This window comes from Arvicola amphibius, chromosome 3 (assembly GCF_903992535.2).
Source record: "Arvicola amphibius chromosome 3, mArvAmp1.2, whole genome shotgun sequence".
In the NCBI taxonomy this organism is placed as follows: Eukaryota; Metazoa; Chordata; class Mammalia; order Rodentia; family Cricetidae; genus Arvicola; species Arvicola amphibius.
In genome coordinates, this window is record NC_052049.1 from 80152821 (window position 1) to 80176938 (window position 24118).

Consider the following 24118-nt stretch of genomic DNA (forward strand, 5'->3'; position numbering starts at 1 on the left):
TTCTGTCTAAGTACTAAAAGGTAGAGTAATTTATATTGGATATACATGAGATCAAAGGCCAAACTTTGCTCACTTAACATAATAACATCCAGTTACATTCTCTTTGTCTCAAATATTTTGATGGATGAGCAGTATAACATGGCCTATATACAGAGGATAATTTCATTATTTATTTATCAATCAAGGAGATCATGAATTGCCTCCGTTTCTTGACTATCATATCAAGTGTTATAATGGACAGGGGAATATAGTTGTCTGTTCTAGACTGATGCATTACAGCTTAGTTCTATACTTAATTTGGGGGGGTAATAGCCTATACTGTTCTTTAAATAATGCACCTTCCCACTGTCTTAGTTAAGGCAGTTATTGCTCTGAATGCTTTACAAAAAAGAACTTGGGGAGGAAAGTGTTAATTTTGACTAAGTTTTCATATTATAAAAGAAAATTCAGAAGCCTTCCCTAGTGTATTCAGGTGGACTGCTCCTGTACTAAGGCCATCTACCCAAAGGGGTCAGACTCTGGCCTCCAGGCAGGTCTGAGGATTCCTGCAAGGGAGTGCGGGCTTCTTCAGATTGTGCTGCAAGGAATAGCTCCTGCTCTGGCACTGAAGAGATCCAACCAGATTCATTCACAGCAAAGATTGGTCTAAGACACCAAGCACCTCCCAGCTCCATTTGAAGGAAGAGATGGGCAGGCGCCAATGCAAGAACTCCTCCAACAACATGAAAGGCAACATGACATCAACAGAATCCAGACACCCCGAAACAACAAGAATTGAACACCCTACTCCAGAAGATTTAGAAGAAACTGACCTTAAACAGTACTTTATGAAAATAATAGAGGACCTTAAACAGGAGGTAAAAAACTGCCATAAAGAAATGGAGATGACAAACAAAAAGGTAGATAAAATAAATAAATCTCTCAAAGATACCCAAGACAAACAAGAAAAGCAAGAAAAAGCAATCAAACAGGTAAGGGAAACAGTGCAAGACCTGAAAAATGAAATGGAGGTAATGAAGAAAACACAATCCGAGGGAAGACTGGAAATGGAAATTCTGAGTAAATGAACAGAAACTTCAGAGACAAGTATTTCCAACCGAATACAAGAGATGGAAGAAAGACTCTTGGACTCCGAAGATACTATAGAGGAAATAAATTTACAGATTAAAGAACAAAACAAATCTAACAAATTCTTAACACAAAACATCCAGGAAATCTGGGACACCATGAAAAGACCAAACCTAAGAATAATTGGGGTAGAAGAAGGAGAAGAATTACAACCTAAAGGCACAGAAAACATATTCAACAAAATTATAGAAGAAAACTTCCCCAACCTAAAGAAGGATGTTCCTATGAAGGTACAAGAAGCCTACAGAACACCAAATAGACTGGATCAAAAGAAAGCATCCCCGTGCCATATAATAATCAAAACACAAAACATACAGAATAAAGAACAGATATTAAGAGCTGCAAAGGAAAAAGGTCAAGTAACATATAAAGGGAAACCTATCAGAATTACACCTGATTTCTCAATGGAAACCATGAAAGCCAGAAGAGCTTGGATAGATGTGTTACAGACACTAAGGGAACATGGATGCAAGCCTAGACTACTAAACCCAGCAAAGCTTGCATTCAACATCGATGGAGAAAACGAGATATTCCAGGACAAAAACAGATTTTAAACAATACGTAGCCACAAATCCAGCCTTGCAGAAAGTAATAGAAGGAAAATCACTAACCAAGGAGTACAACAATGCCCACAATAACTCAGACATCTAGCTACCTTTCACCAGCACAACTCAAAGAAGGGTAACACACAAACTTTACTACCAGGAAAAAAATGACCGGAGTTAACAACCACTGGTCATTAATATCACTTAATATCAATGGACTCAATTCACCTATAAAAAGGCATAGACTAAGAGATTGGATACGGAAACAGGATCCAACATTCTGCTGTTTACAAGAAACACACCTCAACCACAAAGACAGACATCTACTCAGAGTAAAGGGTTGGGAAAAGATTTATCAAGCAAATGGTCCTAAGAAACAAGCGGGTATGGCCATACTAATTTCTAACAAAGTTGACTTCAAACTAAAATCAATCAGAAGAGATGGAAAGGGACACTTTATACTCATAACAGGAAAATTCCATTAGAATGAAATCTCAATCCTGAATATCTATGCCCCTAATATAAAAGCACCCACTTATGTAAAAGAAAAATTACTAGAACTCAAGGCAGCCATCAAACCACACACATTAATAGTAGGAGACTTCAACACTCCTCTCTCACCAATGACAGGTCAATCAGACAGAAACCTAACAGAGAACTAAAAGACTTAATGGAGGTAATGAACCAAATGGACTTAACAGACATCTATAGAGCATTCTACCCAAATAGGAAAGAATATACCTTCTTCTCTGCGGCTCACGGATCCTTTTCGAAAATTGACCATGTACTCGGTAACAAAGCAAACTTCTACAGTTACAAAAAAAAATTCGTAACCACCTGTGTCTTCTTGGATCACCATGGAATAAAATTAGAATTCAACAACAACGCTACCCCCAGAAAGCCTACCAATTCAGGGAAACTTAACAGTTAACTACTGAACCACACCTGGGTCAAGGAAGAAATAAAGAAAGAAATTAAAGTCTTTCTTGAATTTAATGAAAACAAAGACACAACATACTCAAAACTATGGGAAACAATGAAAGCAGTGCTAAGAGGAAAGTTCATAGAACTAAGTGCCCACTTAAAGAAAACAGAGAAAGCACTCATTGGAGACTTAACAAAAAACAATGCAAAGAATCAATGAAACCAAAAGCTGGTTCTTGGAGAAAATCAACAAGATTGACAAACCCCTAGACAAACTAATCAAATGGCAGAGAGGGAACAAGCAAATCAATATGATCAGAAATGAAAAGGGGACATAACCACAGACACAAAGGAAATTCAGAGAATCATTAGATCTTATTACAAAAGCCTTTATGCCACAAAATTGGAAAATGTAAAAGAAATGGACAGTTTTTTAGATAAGTACCACATACCAAAGTGAAACCAGGACCAGGTAAATGCTCTAAATAGTCCTGTTAGTCGCTAAGAATTAGAAACTCTTATCAGAAACCTCCCTACCAAAAAAAGCCCAGGACCAGATGGTTTCAATGCAGAATTCTACCAGAACTTCTGAGAAGACCTAACACCAATACTCCTTATTGTATTTCATAATATAAAAACAGAACAGTCATTACCAAATTCCTTTTATGAAGCTACAGTTACCCTGATACCTAAACTACAGAAAGACTCAACCAAGAAAGAGAATTACAGGCCAATCTCACTCATGAACATTGACGCAAAAATTCTCAATAAAATACTGGCAAACCGAATCCAAGAACACATTAGAAAAATTATCCTCTACTATAGAGTAGGCTTCATCCCAGAATTGAAGGGCTGGTTCAATATATGAAAATCTATCAATGTAATCCTTCATATAAATAAGCTGAAGGATAAAAACCATATGATCATCTCATTAGATGCAGAAAAAGCATTTGACAAAATTCAACACCCCTTTATGATAAAGGTCTTGGAGAGATTAGGGATACAAGGGTCATTCCTAAATATAATAAAGACTATTTACAGCAAGCTGACAGCTAACATGAAATTAAACGGAGAGAAACTCAAGGCCATCCCACTAAATTCAAGAACACGACAAAGCTTTCCACTCTTTCCTTATCTCTTCAATATGGTGCTTGAGGTTCTAGCAATAGCAATAAGACAATATAAGGGGATCAAGGGGATTCGATTTGGAAAGGAAGAAGTTAAACTTTTGTTATTAGCAGATGATATGATAGTGTTCATAAGCGACCCCAAAAACTCCACCAAAGAACTCCTACAGCTGATAAACTCCTTCAGTAATGTGGCAGGATACAAGATCACCTCCAAAAAAATCAGTTTCCCTCCTATACACAAAGGATAAGGAAGCAGAGAGGGAAATCAGAGAAGTATCACCTTTCACAATAGCCACAAATAGCATAAAATATCTTGGGGTAACTCTAACCAAGGAAGTGAAGGATGTATTTGACAAGAACTTTAATTCTCTGAAGAAAGAAATTGTAGAGGATACCAGAAAATGGAAGGATCTCCCTTTCTTGTGTATTGGGAGGATTAACATAGTAAAAATGGCAGTTCTACCAAAGGCAATCTATAGATTCAATGCACTCCCCATCAAAGTCCCAACAAAATTCTTTACAGACCTTGAGAGGACAATAATCAACTTTATATGGAAAAACAAGAAACTCCGGATAGCCAAAACAATCTTATACAATAAAGGAACTTCTGGAGGCATTACCATCCCTGACTTCAAACTCTATTACAGAGCTACAGTATTGAAAACAGCTTGGTATTGGCATAAAAACAGAGAAGTCGACCAATGGAATCGAATGGAAGACCTGGATCTTAACTCACAAACCTACGAACACCTGATTTTTGATAAAGGAGCCAAAAGTACATAATGGAAGAAAGAGGGCATCTTCAACAAATGGTGCTAGCATAACTGAATGTCAACCTGTAGAAGAATGAAAGTAGATCCATATCTATCACCATGCACAAAAGTCAAGTCCAAATTGATTAAAGACCTCAATATTAATCGGAACACACTGAACCTGATAGAGGAGAAAGTGGGAAGTACTCTCCAACATATGGGCACAAGAGACCGTTTCCTACGTATAACCCCAGCAGCACAGACATTAAGGGAATCATTGAATAAATGGGACCTCCTGAAGGTGAGCAGCTTCTGTAAAGCAAAGGACATTGTCACTAAGACACAATGGCAGCCCACTGACTGGGAAAAGATCTTCACCAACCCTGCAACTGACAAAGGTCTGATCTCTAAAATATATAAGGAACTCAAGAGACTAGACTTTAAAATGGTAATTAACCCAATTAAAAAATGGGACGCTGAACTGAACAGAGAATTCTCAACAGAAGAAGTTCGAATGGCCAAAAGACACTTAAGGTCATGCTCAACCTCCTTAGCTATCAGGGAAATGCAAATCAAAACAACTTTGAGATACCATCTTACACCTGTCAGATAGGCTAAAATCAAAAACACCAATGATAACCTTTGCTGGAGAGGTTGTGGGGTAAGGGGTACACTCATCCATTGCTGGTGGGAATGCACACTTGTGCAACCACTTTGGAAAGCAGTGTGGAGGCATCTCAGGAAATTAGGGATCAACCTACCCCAGTACCCAGCAATTCCACTCTTGGGAATTTACCCAAGAGATGCCCAATCATACTACAAAAACATTTGTTCAACTATGTTCATAGCAGCATTATTTGAAATAGCCAGAACCTGGAAACAACCTAGATGCCCTTCAGTGGAAGAATGGATGAAGAAACTGTGGAATATATACATATTCGAGTACTACTCAGCGGTAAAAAACAATGACATCTTGAATTTTGCATGCAAATGGATGGAAATAGAAAACACTATTCTGAGTGAGGTAACCCAGACCCAAAAAGATGAACATGGGACGTACTCACTCATAATCGGTTTTTAGCCATAAATAAAGGACACATCGAGCCTATAATTTGTGATCCTTGAGAAGACAATAAGAAGGTAAAACCAAAAAAAACATATAGTTATCCTCCTGGATATTGGAAGCAGACAAGTTTGCTGTGCAAAAATTGGGATCTTGTGAGTGGGGTGGGTTGGGGCAAGGGGAGATAGGGAGAGCAAAGCGTGAAGGGGAGGATAGGGAGAGCTTGGGAGAATGGGATGCTTGGGATATAGGAAGGGTGGATATGGGAGCAGGGAAGCATATATCCTAATTAAGGGAGCCATCTTAGGATTATTAAGAGACTTGACTCTAGAGGGGTTCCCAGGTATCCAGTGAGACGCCCCCAGCTACTTCCTTGGGCAGCTGAGGAGAGGGAGTCGGAAAAGGCCAGATCCTATAGCCATACTGATGATTATCTTGCATATCACCATAGAATCTTCATCTGCCTATGGATGGAGCTAGAGACAGAGCCCCACATTGGAGCACTGGACTGAGTTTCCAAGGTCCTGACGAGGAGCAGGAGGAGGGAGAACATGAGAAAGTAAGTCAGGACCGTGAGGGAACCTTCATCTGGCGATGGATGGATAGAAAGACAGAGCCACATATTGGTGCACCCAACTGAGCGCCCAAGGTCCAAATGAGGAGCAGAAGGAAGGAAAACATGAGCAAGGAAGTCTGGACTGCGAGGAGTGCTCCCACCCACTGAGATGGTGGGGCTGATCCATTCAGAGCTTACCAAGCCCAGCTGGACTGGGACTGAAAAAGCATGAACATGTTCTCCTTGAACATGGCAGACAATGAGGTCTGCCGAGAAGCCAAGGATAATAACACTGGATTTGGACGCTACTACACATACTGGCTTTGGGGGTCCTGGCCTGTTTGGATGCTCACCTTCCTAGACGTGGATCGAGGGAGGGAGGAACTTCGACTTCCCACAGGGCAGGGAACCTTTACTGCTCTCTGGACAGGAGAGGGAGGGGGAGTGGAGGAGGGAGGGGGGTAATTGGGAGGTGGGGAGGAGGCAGAAATTTTTAATAAAAAAAATAAATAAAAGGAAATTCAGTGTTGGAACTCAAGCAGGAAACTGGAGGCAGGAGCTAATGCAGAAGCCATGGAAGATTCCTGCTTACTTGTTGATTCTCCTGGCTTGCTCAGTTTGTTTTCTTACAGAACCTTGGCCCACCAGCCCAGGGTTGGGACAATCCCAATGGAATGGGGCCTCTACTATCAATTACTAATTAAGAAAATGCCCTGAAGGCCTGTCTACTGCCTGAGTTTGTGGAGGCATTTCCTCACTTGAGGGTCCCTTTCCTCAAATGACTCTAGCTTGTATCAAGTTGACATAAAACTAGGTAGCATAACCAACCACAGTGTGCAAGGCTTGCCCGCTCTCCACATGCTGTTTAGAAGTGGTAACATTTTGGGTTGCATGTACAAACTGAAACTCATGTCTGTCCCGGTTGTAAACTCATCTCTTCCTGATGTAAGGCAGTCTAGGCCATCTTTGAGCCCTGGCCTGCACATGGAACTTCCAGTTTCTACCAGGTGCCTGGAGTAATAAGGTCCAAAATAAATCCTCAGGATAGCTTTGTACCTAGCTCCCAAGGAGGTGGAGTCTTAATTGCCTTTTATACTTCCTGATGATAGAGCAGAGATGGGGGAGCCACTAAGCCTCCTGACAAAAGACTCAGTCTTTGTGCATTGCTTGGATGTGGGAGGCATCAGGATTTTGTCAAGCACTGGGTTTCACCATGGGAAACCTTGAACTGCATCTCATGTTTAAGGGACCTTCAAAGCAAAAGTAACCTCCCCTTGCTGAGATGCTTGGAGAAGGAGCCTTCCTCAACATTTCTTTTCATTGGGGTGGTACTGCATGATTGCTCCATGGTCTTAGACGGGGTGATGAGAAAATTACATTTCACTTTCAGTTTTGGAATGTACAGCTCGCTGCTGAAGCCTAGACAGAGTTATGGAGCCTGTCATAATAGCTACAATCTTTAGTATCCAGTACTCTGAAAATAAGCAGCAAACGGCATAGATGTAAAATCCTCCACCAGAGCACAAGATTATTTCTTTGTTGAAAGTTTAGATAACACCAGAAGTTTCAAATGATGAGACTTCAGCTGTGCACATTTAGATGTAACTCTGCTGTACATGCACAAGATGACAATTCATAAGTTTAAATTCATAAGCACAGGGACAATTTCACAGGACCCCACAGAGGTATAAAACCAATCCCACAATATTTCCAAGGGATGTATGAATATAAAAATATCATTTCAGACTCTACTTCTATATCTAATGTTATTATTATTTCTACTACATCTGCAGTTACATATTCGACTACAGTTTCAAATATTATAAATCATTATATGTTCAAAGTATGAAATAATTTTCAGTATTTGAAAGGTAGTAAACTCATGGACTAAACAGTAATCAGTTGAGAAAGAGTGTGGTGCCTTATCACAAAATATAAGATTCATGTTTATGTTGGATTTAAGTGCATGGCATCAGTATTTCCTAAATTTGATACATGTCTACAGGGATTTAGAACTTCTGCTTACCAAGCTGGTCTGAACAAGTGGCTGTGTTTACACGTTGTAAAGTATAACAGAACTGCCAACCTATACTAAGTTGTACACAGAGTTATTTTACTGACCCTATAATGCTTGTTAACATAATATAATAAAAATAACTATAGGGCTATTTACATGCAAATATATGCTATAAATGAATAAAGACACGTTCATCATAACTTTTCATTGTGCTTTAAAGCCAACTCTACATGCAATACTTTGCTTTACTGGTATTGCTAATTATAGGGTATGATACTTATGTCTTCAAGAAAACCCTTCAAAAAATAAAATGTAGAATTTTATTATAAGAAAACCCATTATATTTAGTAGAGAAAAAAATCAACATCAAACGTAAATGTTTTAACAGCATTAGCAGACTGTAATTGGAAACTTAACACCTCTATTTAAACTCTGACTCACCTGATAATTTTAACCTCATTACAGATGTACTAAAAGTAATGATTTCAAACTAAACATAGAAAGTAAGTGATTGTTTTATTGTCACTTATTTTAGCTTTTGTCAAAGAAAAAAGCGTCACGAAAATCTTAGCATGTTCCTAATCTAGGAAATAAGGTAAGACACTTAATAAAAACATGTATTATCAAAGTGTAAGATGGAAATTCAGTGGAAACACAAGATGACATAATTTCATTTTTACAAAATGATTTATCAAGTATATATCTCAATTAGACTAGAAAAATACATGTTTTCTAAGTTGGTGTCGGGTTTACATACACAATGATACTTTTCTTTAATACCATTATGAAGAAGAAAGTTATGTCATCTTCAAGAGAAACAGGTAAAAATGGAGGTCATATTTTAAGACAGTTAAGCTAGTCTCAGAAACACAAATAGCACATTCTGTCTCATTTGTGCTTCTAGCCTTTATATAGACATATAAAGTAATGTATTTTGTATGGCAAGAAATTAAAGGTGAAACTGCTCAGAGGAAAGAGGAGACAAGCAAAAGGATGGGGACAGGGAGAGGATCTGGGCATGGGAGATATAAATGCATATACATATAAAAATAGTTTCATAACAATTTGACAATAGTGACACACATTTTATATTTTAATTTCAAAATATCTTTTGTTTGACTTAAGTGTGATGTTTAGTCACCTTCCAGTGTTTATGTGCCACTGTTTTCAGAGAAGCAAATGTAAAACACTGTAGTGATGAATAAGTATGAATTTATCTTCCCTCCAGAGCAACTATTCTAGTAAAGGTTCCAGTTACTTTCAATTGAGCTCAAGTAAGAGCCTCCCTGTGCCTACACTTCTTCCGTAATTGCCTCATTTCAACTATTTACCTCCATAAAGCAGCTAAAATGTGTGTGTGCACATGCACACACTTCGAGTATATCACAGTACATATTTTATGAGAATATGACTTTTCACTTCCTCCTCATATGATACATAAATGAACCTCAGCAAAAGATGATAAATTATTTAAATTGTTCCTTGGAAATAATGTGACTTTTCTTCATCCTCCACCCCATCTCTTTCCCCCTCCCCTCCCGACATTGTAGTTGTTTTCTTCTTCTTCTTCTTCTTCTTCTTCTTCTTCTTCTTCTTCTTCTTCTTCTTCTTCTTCTTCTTCTTCTTCTGTCTCTCTCTGCTCTTCTTCTTCTTCTATCTGCGTATCTTCTGTCTTGTGTTATTTCCTTCTCTCACTTTCTTCCCTTCTTCCTTCCTTCCTTCTTTTTTCTTTCTTCTTTTCTTCTTCTACTTTTATTCCTAAATGTCACCAAGATCCTGCCCTTTGCTCATCCCTGTGCAGCGTCCGTTCTCTTACCTTAGCTTTGGTCTAGCTTGCAATGCCAAACCTACACACGCTATCACATTTCTGTCTTACATGTACTGTTTGCTTTTTTCTTAGTAGTTTTGGAGATGTTGAAAAAAAATCATTCCTGTTTTCAAACAGACCACATCCTTTTTGAGCAACAATCAGAAATGTATGATACAGCATTATTTACTTCTCTCTGTGTTCTACCAGCAGCCAATTCATGCTTACACTGCAGCTCTTGTTCAGTAGATATTTATTTCTCTGTTGGTTTCTTATCATGCAAGATAATATTTCTTCTTCATTGTTAAGGAATGTTTATGATATATATTTATTTTTATAGTAAATGATTAATATTTCCCACTTGTAAATACTATATTTGGGAAAAAAACAATTCTGTAAGAATCTATTTTGTCTTTTACCCAGGACCAATCTTTATATTTTCCATGGAAGCAAACCCAGTAAGTCAATCTGTGGAACAATTATACACTATACATAGTTGAAGTGTTTCAGAAAAACAGGACCTCATAAGCTTAGGAACTTTATTTGGTCTTTTATAATCTCCACACAAGAAAAACCTTCTAATCTTTAATCAAAACAAGAAGGGGTTAAAACTATCATGGCTAAATGAAGCCATAATCCTCTCATAAGAAACTTTTAGAAATGCTAAAAACACACTATGTAATCCAATTTATAAGTGCAAATAAAACTGGACACAAAGGAAAACTTGATAGTCTAATAAACCCTTGGGTTTAATATTAAACTCTCACAAACAACTCAAAGGGAAACAGGTAGACAACTTGCAAGAGTTAGGGGTGACAAAAATAGATAGGTAGAATGGGTTGGAAAAGTGAAATTAGACCACTCTGGTCAGGTCACACACACCGATTAGAGGAAATTTTAATTCTCCAGCCTCAGGTGAGAATGATTACATGGAAATCTGACTGTGCGACCTTAAAAACAATGTGTAGTTAGTGTAGTAATCGGGTACTCACAGCTGAGTTTTCACAGGTGATATTTGATAGCATCCAATTTAGTTGTAAGACCTCATTTTCTTCATCTAAGTCCTGGACTTCATTCACAAGGTATCATTGAGGAGGACCCTGGTAAGAGCATTTGTTGCTCTGGCAGAGAGCCTGGGCTCAATTCCCAGCACCCAGCTCACAAAAACCTGTAACTCTAGTCTAGTAGATCTGATACCCTCTTCTGGCCTCTGCATTTGCATCACATATGTGGTACACACCCGTACAAGCAGGCAAAGCATTCATATACACAAACACAAAAAACAGATAGTTTTAAATAATATAGAGAATGCATTTTTCATAGCTGTACTAGAATTTGTTAACATGTTTTTATTTAAACAGATTATGTATTTTAGTAAATGTTATTTATTTATTTGAAACTTTAATTGTTGCAGATTTCAAAAGACATATCATAATGCCTTTAATGTTGATTGTTAAAAATTGTGTAAAAATTCAATTTATGTTGATTAAAATAAATATATAAATACAACTGGCTCAGTCCATTTAGTGTAACTTAAGATTACAAGAATTTAGGCCTGACACTGGAACCCTGCCCAACTTCTCAAGTCTAGTGAGGTCATAGGCCTTAGAGGAGACCCATCTACCATCACTTTCATAAGCAATGTAATTGCTAACCACATTCTAAATAGTTATCTTTAAACCAGCAGGGAAGTGTAGCTCTCACTACTCAGCAAAGAAACCGCTGCCTGTGACAGGCCAATACAGAACGCCACACGCTGGCCAAATACAAAAAAAAAAAAAAAAAAAAAAAAAACCTCATGACTGCATCTAAAACACAACTCCTGAATCAAAAAGGCTCACCAAACCTTGGAGAAGAGGAACAGAATACGTATAAGAGCCAGAGGATAAGAACATCTTCTGGGAGGTTGTGCCTCCCAGAAATGGCCACGCTACATTACATGACTGCCTGAAAAGATCTGAACAAGTTCAACACCAATAGATGTGGTAACACAGAAGGCAGAGCCTCACAGTGCACCACCCATAGAGGAAGAAGTATAGGCAACTAGGAAATGCTGAGATTAGAAGAACATTCCATAAGGATGATCCCCGAAATGGATACTCAATACAGTTGGTCAGCTCTGAATTCTCATATATATACTCAACACTAAATGGTGTATGAGTGTGTGTGTACCATACTAGTTAATGGAATAATATAATAAATAATATAGTGTGGTGTAAAATATAAGTATGTATAAGGCTAAATTCATTTTATATATAAGCACATATATATAATATATATATATAGAGAGAGAGTGTCATGTTTTCATGTGCAAATGAGATTTCTTTATACTATTCATGTTTATTATTTGGATTTGTGTTCCCAAATCTGATTCTATTCATAAGCTCCTAAATTAATTTGATGTCTTCATTTGTGTGTGTTTCCTCTTTGATCAATCTTCAGCTTAATAAATTGTATTCCTTGGTTATTAATCTAGTGATCTATTCATCTGAAGACTTTTCAGTTTTAATAAGGAACTAAAAGTTTTACTTGATTCTGTTTTCAAATCTTTTTTCTCTTCTCTTTTAATTTCTTTTATTACACATATTTCATATCTATACTATTTTATATAACTCAACTAATTAATTTTCATTAATTATTTCTAGACTTAATCTATTCAGATATTATTTAGACTGATATCAGTTCCTTTCTGGCACTTTAAAAATGAACAATAATTTTTAGATTATAGATTTCTCATTGACTGAATACTGGTTGGTAGCCATGGACACTCTGCAGAGCTTATGTTGAAGATGCCTTCATCTGGGAAGGACTGTAGTGATGGGCTGTGGGCCGGATTCCCGCCGCCCTGCTCCCTCATGCTTAGCTTTACATGCAAAATAACAACACACAAATTGTATTCCCTTAAAGACTGCCTGGCTCATTAGTTCCAGCCTCTTACTCACATCTTGATTAACCCATATCTAATAATCTGTGTAGCACCACGAATTGGTGCCTTACCGTTTAGTTTCTAGCATATGTCCATCTTGGGCTGGAGCTTCATCACATCTCTCTCTGAGGAGAGGCACGGCAGTCTGACTAACTTAGGAGAGGCGTAGCATCTGACTGAGCCATCTACCTCACTTCCTTCTTCCTGTTCTGTCTACTCCGCCCACCTAAGGGCTGGCCAATCAAATGGGCCAGGCAGTTTCTTTATTAGCCAATGGGAATCCTCCATCAAAGGACCTGCAATCTTCAGTGATTTTTGCCTGTATTTGGTAGTATATTTCTTAGACTTCAAAGACAGGATAAAGGAAAGCCACAGGCACTCAAAGCCATCAAGGATGTTCAATGAGCATTAATCCTAGGGTATAATATTTTTGCCTTACTCTAGGCTATCAGATATCCATTTATATTGCCTTCATTGCCCTCAACAGTCTTTTCCTGCTTAATTATTTCACCAAATGGACTTTATAGTTTTTTTTTTCTGTTTTCTGGGGCAGTGTTTTGACTCCATTAATCAATACTGATTATTGCCTTGGTATCATCAAGACTTGCCTAGTGGAGAAACCTCTTGGCATGCCTGTAAAGAATTATCTAGACCAGGTGAGTTGACGTATCGTCTTTAACAATAAGAAAAAATGAGCTGAACACCAAATCTCCCTCTGTCTCAATTTGGGACAGAATATGAGCCACTTCCTCAAGCTCCTGCCACTGTATTTTTACCAAAATTAACTGCACCTTTAGTCTGTGAGCCAAAACTAGCTTTCAGTTCATTCGTCAGGTATTTTGTCATAGCAACAAGAACAGTAATTAATATAAGTTATAATCCCATGACTTGCAAAATTCCTTTCTCCATGATCCTTTGATTCACTATTTTTTGTTATTTGTTTTGCTATTAAAATTATTTAATTTAGATACAATAAACTTTTATTTCTCTCCTGACCTTTCTCATTGTTAATGACTTATTTCCTCCATGTGAAATTTTCCAGAATTTTATTTAATCACTTTTGTTTTCTGACGGTCCAATTTTTCATCTTCATAAAAATCCCATGAGGAAACAAAACCTTTGTCTTTTTTGTTTGTGGCAATATAGCCATTGTTTAGTCTGGGAACATTAAATAGAATATGAAAATACGTTATGTAAATAGATGGCTGAAATCATTCGTAAACTCAGCCTATTTTCAAATCAACAGATTTCTTTTATAATTTAGGAAAACTATATTAGATTTAAAAAAACAACCCAATTTGCTATTTTTGCCCTTTCTGAGGAGATTGTTTAAAAACAGAAATATTATGCTTTGTTGCCTAGAAACCTATGAGACAGATATTTAAGCCATCAAACCCCTCTGGAATCTGCTGAAAGCACTGAACCACTTGTAATTACTGATAACACACATGGTGCATGCGTTGTGTGTAATCGGGCACAGGCACCGTAACAAAGAAGTGTGATATTGGTGTGAAGACTGGAGGAATAACATTTAAAATTCTCAATTGTACTCTCATAAATAAGCGGGGATTTCGAAAGACTAGTTGATAACATGAACTTATTAATTATTAAGATATCTGCTTAAGTTTGCTGAAGTTTTAAAAATCTCACACGACAGAGTGATTTAATGGTAACCCCATCAGCTCAATGCAGTTCAAAGCTGTTCCAACAAATGAGTTAAGCCAATTTGCAAATGTCAAGCATGTCCCTTTAAATTGGTTCATTAACTCACTTTTGGAAAGCTGTGTCAAGAACCACGAGTTACTGGCATTGCTCATTATCCGATCTCCTGGACAGGGTAAATAGGTTTAGATGGAATTAGACTGATTAGTCCACCTAAAATTCAGTGCAGCCTAGCTTTTCCCAACTGCTTTCTCTACGGTAGGTAGTAGCAAAACATTTCCAGTCTTGAAGATTTTAGCAAGAACCAGGGAATGTCTCAGCCAATTTCTACACTGAGGTTCACTAGCAGAGACAGGGCATTTTGCTACACCTTTTCCTACTGATTTTAGTTACAGCAGGAATACCGTGAACAGCAATGCAAAGGAGGTGGTGAAGTAGATGTTGTGCAAAAGTTAAATAGAACATATTGAATGGCCCTGAGAGGAAATGTAAAGTAACAAAATAGCAATTTGAAGCCTAGTAGAATAGCCAAGACACCATGTTTTGAGAGGCAGGTTTTTAGCATGAGGCTTATTCCTTGAATCCTTCATTTTTCACAATATTCCATCCAAAGCCCTGTTTCTTTTTCTTTTTCTGTTGTTTCTTTCATTTGAAAGGGATCATATTCATACTTAAATGAGAGACAATCACAGAAGAGAAGTCTATGTTATGATAGGGCTTGTAAGCACCAAGGACATTCTTGAATTAATAAGAATGAAAGATATAGAAATCTAAGATATAGAATTTGGCTTTTTAGACACTCAAGTAAGCATATCTTTACTGCAGACTGCAGCATGGCACTGTGACCCTTACTGACTGTGAGCATCTATATATCCTAACTTCTGCTGCAGTACCCCACAGTGGGATGTCCTCATGGCTGGGCTATCTTGCTCTGTCTCCTCATGTGGTAAAGTGGCCACAAGGACACACGTGAGGCTTTTCTAGGAGTAATGGGAGCCAAGCACATGGAACATGCTCAAGTGCCTGGCATCTGTCTAATATCGTCACTCTCTGTCACCAACATACTCATCTTTCCATCTGCGTTCTATCAGATCCCTCTCCTCAGGAGCGTGAAAGCTCGATAGTTTATTGTTAGAGTCAAGTCAGTTTCTGTAAATTGTCTTACTGTTTAGAAAACATTTTATGGTGGGACCAACAGATTTGGACATAGGAAGAAAATATGAATATTGTGTTCATTTGTCTTAGGATGGTAAGAGAAGCCTGAGACAAGGTTAGCTGCAAAGTACAAGCTAATTCCAGTTGTGCTCCTAAGTCTTCTAAGCTTCTTGGCTTGATGTAACGATCGATTCTCCTTTGGCTATGAGAAACAGTGTTAGAATGTGGAAGGAAAACAGCCCTGAGTGTTAACTTGATTATAGGAAACTGCCAATATTTTATGGTAATAAATATAAATATTATTTATATTGATATATAATATATTAATCATATAATAGTATAATAAATTATGGAATATATTTCTAAAATAGTACATATAATTTTTCAGAAACATTCAGTTATATTTATATGGTATTTACTCTATACTTTCATATCTTAGTTATGTATATTTATATATTAAATGAACACATACAGGCTTATATATCTCCATACTTAAAGTCTTTAATGCAGCATTTCCCACTACTTTGGTTGGCATACTTGTACATACTAAAAAAGATAAACTTTCTCAGACATTCCTTAAAGAATATAAATTTAATATTTTGTATGTTTCTCTTTCTGATTCTGAAAGGCAAATAATATTACTTTTCCCAATTCTCAGATAGAAAATGTAATTTTTCTATGGCCACAAGGCAGAGAAGCTGATTGTGGTAGCTTACACCTATGATTCCAACACTTAAGAGGTTGAAGCAGAAAAATTACTACCATTTTGAAGCCTTTCCTTGCTACAGATTGAATTACATGTTAGTCTAACAATGAGAACTTTCCCAAAAGAATAAACCAACCAAACAACCAACCAGACTAAAAGGAAAGAGAGGAGTCTAGATAGTCATCCTGTGATTTGGAGTGCTTACTGTACAGTAAATCACAACGCCAAGCACCAAGCTTCCATAGCCAATTAGACATCCCATGCACACCACTAAACCCAGCTCGCGGGCAAGATAGGCAGGGTGACCACTGAGGGTGACCATCCTAGGCAAGAAAACAAGAGCCTATGTTCAGAGAGAGGCCCTCACTCAAAAGCATAGGTACAGAGTGATAGCTGGGACATCTGGCAATCTCTTTTGGTCTTTCCACCCTGCCTTAACACACACACACACGCACACACACACACACACACACACACTTAATAAATAAATAAAGGATTGGCATGAATTCTGATTTTGAGGAACTTAAACTTATTAATTATTTGAAAGATGGAGTTGAGGGCCAAAATTTAAATATGGACCTGTTCAATATTCATCACTTTATAATAACAAATGTTAAATTGTTTCAATACTTAAGTATGTTTTGTTATATATCTTAGTGAATTCAAGACTTGAGAAATAAAGTAAGTATTTAAAATTTGTGATAGTAGACATAACACTGTGTCAAGAGAATGTCACTTCTCAATATGCAATAGAGACATGTCATGGGACATGGTGAAAAGCTAAGGCGGATTTGCAGAAGGGATTAAAGCAGTGTTTCCAATAATGGGAAAGGCTTCCCTCCAGCACCTCATAGAACGAATGCGACAAAATATAAAGTGCTCTGCCTACAGTAGACAGTCTAGCAAAATAGCTTTGTTCACTGCCTTCTACTCTGTAGCATGTTCCATCAAAAGAGTAAACTTTATGTCTCTTTTCATTTTGTCAAACATAATGGAAAATGATAATGTGTCATTTCTGATCCTAAACATCATCAGTATTGAAACACCTTGCACCTGCTAACACACAGGATCATTAGAGCCTCAGAAGCAAAGACTGTAAGGATAGATATTCAGACACAGGACAGGGAGTATGAGAATGCTCTGCCAAGATCACATGACATGCCCACCAAAATCATAACTGCCATATATGCAGAAGGGAGGGTTTGTTTTTTTCACTCAGTGAAATCCAGAGTGAAGCCAAGAAGACACAACACCAGGAAGAAGGGGAAATCAATATTTTTCATCCATAAAGAAAAGTGGTTCCATTCAAACCACTCTGACTTCTCCTTTTGCAACACACTAGAAAAGGAGATGTGAGGCTCCATAACATTTGACAATATGTTTAAGTGAAGTCACGATTTTTGTTGAGAAGAGTGTGCAATATGGTAAAGAAAATTAATTTTACTTCTTCTATTCCATGGATGTGATCATACATGACTGCGATTGAAGAATGAAATCCCGAGGATGCTTCCTCAACTTTTAAGCAGCATGGGCACTAACAATGTCACCTCCTTCCTCCCACTTCCAGGACTCATGGGTATCACAAGTGGATCTCTACACATTTGCTTTAGTAAAAACTCAGAGCTGCTACATCAAGGACTTAAGCACAGTTCCTCTCATTGGGCAGGCCAATTTAAAACAATTCAAAACCTTTCCAATGTTGTTTTGGATATTTAACACACATATCATTTACTTATTGCAAATCTGTTAATATAATTTGAATATGAAATTGTAGATGGGATCTCTTCCTTAAAGGCTGCTTGATGACATCTCCCCTTTGAGAAGTCAGCTTTAGGTGTCATTCCTGACACACAAGCAGGGGATCACATTTCTGTAGATCTTAATATCATTTTAACTGATTCATAATGAAAAATACTAGGGAGCTGGGCGATGGTGGCGCACGCCTTTAATCCCAGCACTCGGAAGGCAGAGGCAGGCGGATCTCTGTGAGTTCGAGACCAGCCTGGTCTACAAGAGCTAGTTCCAGGACAGGCTCCAAAGCCACAGAGAAACCCTGTCTCGAAAAACCAAAAAAAAAAAAAAAAAAAAAAAAAATACTAGGAATATTTAACAACCAAAGGATTGCTTATTTTCTGGAGTCACATTTTGATTGGCCTAGAAATGTGATTTTGATTTTTATAATAATAAATAAAATATGATTGAAAATGCCTTTAATACAAGGTGCATGATACAAACTATTTCTGTGATTATAAACAGAGAGTCAGAGTTTTCAATCTATGGAGTGGCATAAATATAAATGAAAAGAAATAATTGAGCCGGGCTGTGGTGGCACACGCCTTTAATCCCAGCACTCGGGAGGCAGAGGCAGGCGGATCTCTGTGAGTTCGAGAACAGCCTGGTCTACAAGAGCTAGTTCCAGGACAGGCTCCAAAGCCACAGAGAAACCCTGTCTCGAAAAACCAAAAATAAAAAAAAAGAAATAATTGAAATTATATATGGTTTGATTGAGCTGTAATTTAGTAGACACATTTGTCCAAGAATAGATAAAATAAAGTTTCCATTTGTTTTCCTTCTTAAAAGTTCTCAGTGGCAAAAATCAAATAAGTGAACAAATTAAACAGTACAAATGGAAAAAAAAAACTTTATTTAAGTAGATTTCCATTGATTGTGCAAATGACCACACTACAGAGTCTACGTGTTTAAGTCTATGAGTTTAAGACATGTTTTGGGGCCAGCGTACCCCAGCTTGATGTGCAAACCCTCACCCAGACTTGTGATATTAAGGTGACTCATAGCCGTCAGTCCTGTTTTCACTTTGAAGCAGTGTGCTGGCTGTGAAATCCTCACAATTGCTGTGAGACCTAAAGATGAATTTTGCATTGCCTGGAACACAGTGAGAGATGTTTCATGTTAGTTTTAGAATATGGCCATGGAGTCCTGCTGAGTGTGGGCCTGTTTCTAACAGGCTTCCTTTTCTTTTCTCTTGCATAAGTCTAGGGAAGGTGACTGCTAAGTCATGAAGTTACTCAAAAGATCTAAGTAGAGTCTGATGCAATAATAAGTGTCCATGGATCCTGACAGCAGCTAGCTAGGACTTGCATCTACCTATACATGCCATGTGGCTGAAGGACCCGGTGGGTGACTTTCAGTTCTATGCAGGCTTTGTGTCACTGCAACCCCAGATGGCTCCTTCAGCAGGAGGATCCTTCCCCACTGTGAAGGCACCATGACCACAGCAACTCTTATAAAGGAAATTTTTTAACTGGAATGACGTATATTTTCAGAGTTTGATCCATTACCACCATATCATCATGGTGAGACATGACGGCATGCAGGCAGACATGGTGTTGGAGAAGGAGCTGCGAGTTCTCCATCTTGAACAACCAGCCAAGAGGAAGTTAACTGTGTCACTGGGCATAGTGTAAGCGTAGGAGATCTCAAAGCTCACCTTCACAGTGATAGTGACAAGGCCGTGCCCATTCCAGTAATGCATGGCTTCTAGCAGTGCAACTACTATGGGGCTATTCTCTTTCAAACCACTACACCTGCCTACATTGTCTCACATTCATGCCATTTAGAAAAGGTGCAAGAGTAGATGGAGCCAAGGCTGTGGGCTTTGGAGGGACTAGATAGCAGCTGATAGCAAGCTGAGGAGCTGGTTGTAATTCTCAAATAGTTTTATGGCATCTTAAGTGCTATTCTGAAGATGGGTATTATTTACTACTGATTCTTTTCCCATACTATAAATAAAACCACTTCAGCCATGCTAAGATACTTATAATCATTTCTGCTAGCATTTTCATGATAGGAATTGTACTAAGATACTGATTAAAATGCACTATTCTGTGGTAGCTTCTTTTCTAAAATAAACAGAGCAAAGAAAGTGTATTTTTTAAAAATGTACCTAAATCCCTTAGTTCGATGTTGCAAGTGTAGTTATGTATTCTATGTCTCATAGCAAAACTTCTATTGTAACTGAGATTTTTTATACAACTGAGTCATTTAAGAAATGGCTAATCTAAATCTAGCATTTCTAGCTCTCACGGTCATTTATCCATTGTTAAGCACATATCATGTTCCAGACACAGATGCACACAGGGAGGTGTAATAGTGAAGCTAGGGACACAGAGCTGGTCTTTCTCCAAGTCTAGGCAGATTGACAATACCCTGATTAGTCTCTCAAAGACAGAGAGGAAATTGTCATCAAGTTATGCTCATTATGCTTAGTGTGAAAGTGCAGGACCTTCAAGATGATGGTAAAGGCATTTGCCCATTACAACGGAGGACCAAATTCAGAACCCACATGGTGGAAGGACTCGTGTGTTGTCCTCTGACTTCTGTGAACTGCAGTACACAGCTTACAAGAAATGAATAATATCATAAAAGAATTAGAGAAAAAAGAAAGCCCACTGTACACCTGTATTTTCCATAGGTATGTTAACACCATCCAGACACATGGGAACTACCATGATGTCATTGTCAGCTTGCTTCAGACTTTACATGAAATATTCATATGAATTCATAACACCTAACAGCACAATATTAGGAACATCAGGAAAAGCTTTTGGCCTTAAATTATCATGTTTCTTCTTTTTGAACTTAAACATTTTTTCATATAAATAAGTCCCTGTGTGCTCAGAATGAAGAGATCATACTTAGAATTATCTGTGTTCAAGAAAAAAATGAATGATGCAAAATATCCAGAGTATTAACTCTGAGATGAGAGAGGTAGGTCATATTAAATTAAATATGCTTTCTCTGAAAGGATACAGAATAGATCTTCACTGGTAGTTTTTTTTTTCTGCAAGAAATGAAGAAATTTCTAGAAAAATTAATTGTTTTGTGCTCCATCAGAGTCACAGAATAACAGTAGGGTTGTTGTCCTTGTCCCGAGAGACTTAAAGCTGTGTAGATTAATCTTCAGAGATTCCTTTAATACATACTAGATTTGTAACCTATTCCAGATAACTGCTTGAGTGTGTCTTTAAATTTCCTCACATACATGTTTATTAAATATATTCTAGGACACCACATAAAACTTGACATTGTTCCTGGAGGCTTACAGGAAATGGAGGTGAGAGAATGGGGTATTAAACCAGAAGAGTGGCAGGAAAGAGGTGGATAGGGGCTCACAAGCCCCCCTTGACTAACCATTTGTGGTACTGCACTATAGTTCTCAAATATTTTTATATTTATGGAGATAAGTGTCATAATATTTCATGAAAATATAAATAGCATCAAATTTATAAAATAAAATCATCCAAGAAAAATAAATTTGGACACTGTTCCTGAGTTTCCTGGGATTGTTTTTGTCTATGAAACATAATGTTCATAAAACAATCCTCCTGTATGAGTAAGCTTATAATTATCTCATTGTCACATAATTTTCAAATCACATCATCTTACAGGTGTGTCAAAAGATCTAGATCCAAGGCCAATGTGTTCAATATCTCTGTCAATGAGATGATATCTCCAAATAGTGTGGGATGCTCAAATTCTAATGGTCGCCAAGAGTAAAACGGGTTTATAGAGGACCTACTTTATGACACACACAATGCAAGCTTGTCTCTTCTTTGCGAATATCTGCATATTTACAACTGTCTTTTGTAAAGTTCAGGGTTAAATACAAAACATAAGCAAACTGATCAGCTCTATCGAGTCTGCTATTTTTCAAACAAATCTGTTATTATTCAATAAAAGAAGTGAAAAAAGGTATATCAATATTTTAGGACTACATATCTTAAAATATTACTCCAATTGGTAGAACAGCATAAATATAATGTAGGAGGTAATCATTAATTATTCAGGTAAAAAACAAAGAAAATAGAGATGGGCTTAAGTAAGGGCTCTTAGTAAGATTCTAACAAAGTGGGAGATAGAATAAAGAGCCCGATCACTCTCTGGTGGCCAGCATCTTGAGGTTTTGGCGCTTGGATGGATGATTAACTCTGACAGGTTAAATTAACACGAACATAAAACAGAGGAAATCTATCTTTGCGAGTCACTCTACCAGGAAACACAAGCCCGTAATTGCTGTGATCCAGCTCTTCAGCATGAAGCCAGCCCACTGCTTAGGTCAGGTGATTGATTTGATAGTTCTCGTCTACTTTAGTCCTAGGGGATCAGGAAGGCTTTCTTCACAACTGTAGTTTCTCTTAAAGTCTATCCATTAAAATATAGATATAAATAAATGCCATTCCCTGCCTACACATAATCTTCCTTATTAATTTCATTATTTATATTTATTTTGGCATTTGGTGATAGGTTCTCACTTTGTAACCAAGAGCATCTCAGAACCCAATGCCATGCAGGCTGGCCTCACTTCCTTTTGATGGTCTGGACAGATGTCAGAAATCATGCATTAAGCGTCTATCACTTTAAATAGAATGGTCCAGACCACCATGCCCTCTCCATCATGAAACTGAGTAATATAAACCCTAACCCCCTTTAAGCTGCTTCTTATCAACTATTTGATTAAAGAGATGGTAGAAGTAGGCTGTGCTCAGTGCATGCTACGAATCAGACTCTTTGGTCCCATAACAGCTCTTACTTGTAAAAATTGCAATTCAGAGACAGTAACTACATTACATAAAACCAAGGAGCTAAATGAAAAAAACTGCAGAAAGTAGTTTAACCTGGAGATACACAGGAAGTAGGTCTAATTTGTGAACTCCCTTGTTATTGGGTAAGCTCACCCACAAAGCCCTGGACTCATGGCTGTGACTGCGTGTGTGTGTGTGTGTGTGTGTGTGTGTGTGTGTGTGCATATCTAACAGAGTTCAAGAGAACACCTGCAAGACTAGACACTTGATAGAGAAACACATCGGTCTTCCTGAAAATTCAGAGCTCACAGACAAAACTGTATCCTGAATCCATGGGTTCATTCGGAAGTTAAATAAATGAATTCATGGACAGAGATGCTAATCCATTTCTTAACATTTCCCACTGACTTAATGGACAGCAATGGTGGTTTGGTGCCCTTTCTTTGAAAATAAGATGCAGCCTATTTAAAGGTTTAATTGTTGGGGTTAGGAACTGATTTGCTTTTATCTGATCAATACTACTTTGACCAAGTATCAATTAAGCTGAGAAGGCTCCTGCTATTGAATAAAGGAAGGGCTTTAATTAAATCCCATTCTCTGGCTTTCATAATAACAGAGAATCAGCATTTGCTGCATTTTTGAACTAACTGCAGATAGGCTGGAACTTAGGCATGAAAATCCAAGTCTTCAGACAGACTGGCATTTACATAAGAGGAAAACACTGTAGAGTGGAATGGGCTTCTTCTTGTTTGCTATACCTCGTCTAAGACCATTACACCATTTACCTCCTCAACGACATTCACTCCTGCAGAAATGGTTCTTACTGATGGTCCTTCCTCTTCCTTTGTTTCCATGTTATTCTACGACACTAACTCCACTGGCTCTCAGCCATCCTAATGCTGAAGCCTTTAACACAGTTCCTCATGTTGTGGTGACCCCCCAACCCTAACATTTTTATTGCTACTTCCTCATTGTAAGTTTAGTAATATGATGGATTACAATGTAAACTGTTTTGGAGACAGAAGTTTGCTAAGGGGCTTGGGAGCCACAAGCTTCTGGCTTCTAGTTTCTAGGATTTGAACTTCTTTTCCTCTTACGAGTCATAGAAAGCAGATTAGAGCATTTAACATAACATTTTAAAATCTGATCTTTGTCCGTCACAGCCCTGCATTGGGATAACTACAGATGCCCTGGAAATACAACAT

At 37.7% G+C, this 24118-nt stretch overlaps 1 pseudogene; it reads right to left on the reverse strand.

The window, feature by feature from the left end:
- The window catches only part of LOC121677125, a 66854-nt pseudogene extending 43087 nt beyond the window's left edge, over window positions 1-23767 (reverse strand).
- Window positions 23768-24118: the final 351 nt, after the last annotated feature.